This window comes from Zea mays, chromosome 2 (genome assembly GCF_902167145.1).
Source record: "Zea mays cultivar B73 chromosome 2, Zm-B73-REFERENCE-NAM-5.0, whole genome shotgun sequence".
NCBI lineage: Eukaryota > Viridiplantae > Streptophyta > Magnoliopsida > Poales > Poaceae > Zea > Zea mays.
Genome location: NC_050097.1, coordinates 93,592,007 through 93,594,081, shown reverse-complemented (window position 1 = coordinate 93,594,081; position 2,075 = coordinate 93,592,007). Strand labels below are relative to the sequence as shown.

Genomic DNA, 2,075 nt, shown 5'->3' with positions numbered 1-2,075 from the left:
GCCCAAGAACTGAAGACCGATGATGTGAGCCTTGTTGCATCTGACGAACATTCCTATGGGTTAATAGTTCCAAGCTATACTTCCTGCTCCTTTCATGAGGGCCTCTCTGAGATGCTATGCCAATTGGTGATATTTTCTGTTGTAGTATTATCTGAACGTGAAGAAGACAAACACCTTCATTGCACACAACAAATGTACTTAGTTTTAGAAATATCTATTCTTCGTGTTGGGTTCTTGGCTAGCATAATGAAGGAGAAAAGTGGCACTGATCTGGTTGACATGGTTGTTCAGTTATTACTGTTTTTCGACCACAACTTGAACAAAATATTTGTAACTTTGGCTAGCGGAGCGGAAAGAAGCTTTTGTGCAATGTTCAGTGCTGCATATATTGAGTTGTATCTAGTGGCGCAGCAACAAGGGGCATTATTCCACATAGCTGATGGGGGATTTGCAAGCTTGTTTTGCATCTACTTGTGGAAAGTATTATGGCCTTCTTTCACCATCAGTGGTACAATTACCACAGTTTGGTGTTGTGACCTGTTCAAGAAGCTCCCATGGCAGCCTCCAAATCAAGAGGGAGTACACCAGCAGCAATGTGATGCTCCGTGTTAGCTGGAAATTGTATACTATGGAAATGATGTCGTATACAATCAGGATCCTTTTGTGAGTCACGATGTAATTAAGAACAAGTTCACCACTTTCCCTTGGAATCCTGGTGCTTCAAAGGTTCTACATCGACTTGGGGGCAAGCCAAAGCTTAAGAAGGGGGGAATGTTAGGAACCTGACCTATACGGTACACGTTGGTCCAACTAACTGAAATGAGCACTACAAAGAGCAGAAACAAGGCAAGGGCTGGGGACCATCGAATACTCAGAATACACCACTCGTATCATCTACTCCTTCCTATGGCGGTTAGGCGTCTCTCCTCATCCCGCTGAGATGTGCTTCTGATGCTTCTTAACCTCTCGATGCGGTTCATCTTCTTCCCTTCCCTGCTTGCTACTTCCCAAACTCCATCTCTGTACTAGTGTATGCATGTATCAGATTTATACCCTTGCTTTGGTGGTGGCTATTGTGTTCATGTGATTGGAGGTTGCTAACAACAGGGGAGTTCGCGGCGCAGGACGTAGGCGCGCGCAGGGAAGACTCCACTTGAGGAGAAGCAGAGGAGGCGCGCGTTCCACGATAGAAGCTTCGGTTGGGCGCTGCAGGGAGGAGATCCGAGCAGGGACGCCGCGGTAGCTTGGGATTGAGCTCGGCAAGCACCACGGAGCAGGGAACCGACGCGCCGTGGGAGCCGTGCGCGCGTAGGAGATCGGCTGGGAAGAGACATGCGAAGAAGAAAGAGCAGAGAAGATAGACATGCGCGCTGGAGAAGATAAGGAGAGCGCGTAGGGAAATATCTGGTTCACGGGCGGCAGAAAAATCTCAATCGGATGAGATCGTGCGTGCACAAAAATCTAGGCGCCGTGAAGAAGATAGGCTGGGCACGCGTAGATAAAGCAGCGGTGAAAAATATCAGAGAGCAAAGCGGCGTGGGGATAAGCTCCTGGAATATTTTCTTTTCTTTTTCAGATTTTTAGAGATTCACAGATATTTTTGAATCGGGATTTTTAGCCACGAACAAAGAGTCGATGCGTGATACGACAATTGACTATGCACATTATTTTCTTGGATCCCAAAACGGAACATCCGAGGCTTACGATTCCGACTAAAATTAGTTTAGATAATTTTTGTGACTATTCCGGCCACGATGTAAATGGACCAGAACGACACGAGTTCGACTTCGATATTTTAATCTGCTCTGCGTGATTCGGCCGAAATTAGCCTGTTGGGGACTTGTTCTCAAATGCTATGAGTTAAGAACAAGGCAACATAAAAAATGTTAATCGTTAAAGTCCTTCGTCCTTCGAAGCATTATTTCCCTTAGGATATAATGGTTTTCGGACGAAGGTTATGAAGGGCGTACCTTCATAAACTCATTATGCAAAGACGAAGGATGAAATGTAAGGAATATAAAAGACGACATAAACAATTATGTATTATTATCAGGCATAAACAGAAATATCGTTGA

General features: G+C 45.2%; 1 pseudogene across 1 annotated transcript; it reads left to right on the top strand.

Moving 5' to 3' along the window:
- Positions 1–789: 789 nt before the first annotated feature.
- LOC100276094 (uncharacterized) lies at positions 790–1,648 on the top strand (annotated as a pseudogene). The gene is made up of 2 exons (NR_156754.1): positions 790–974; positions 1,125–1,648. The product of NR_156754.1 is annotated as an uncharacterized protein (transcript).
- The last annotated feature ends 427 nt before the right edge of the window (positions 1,649–2,075 follow it).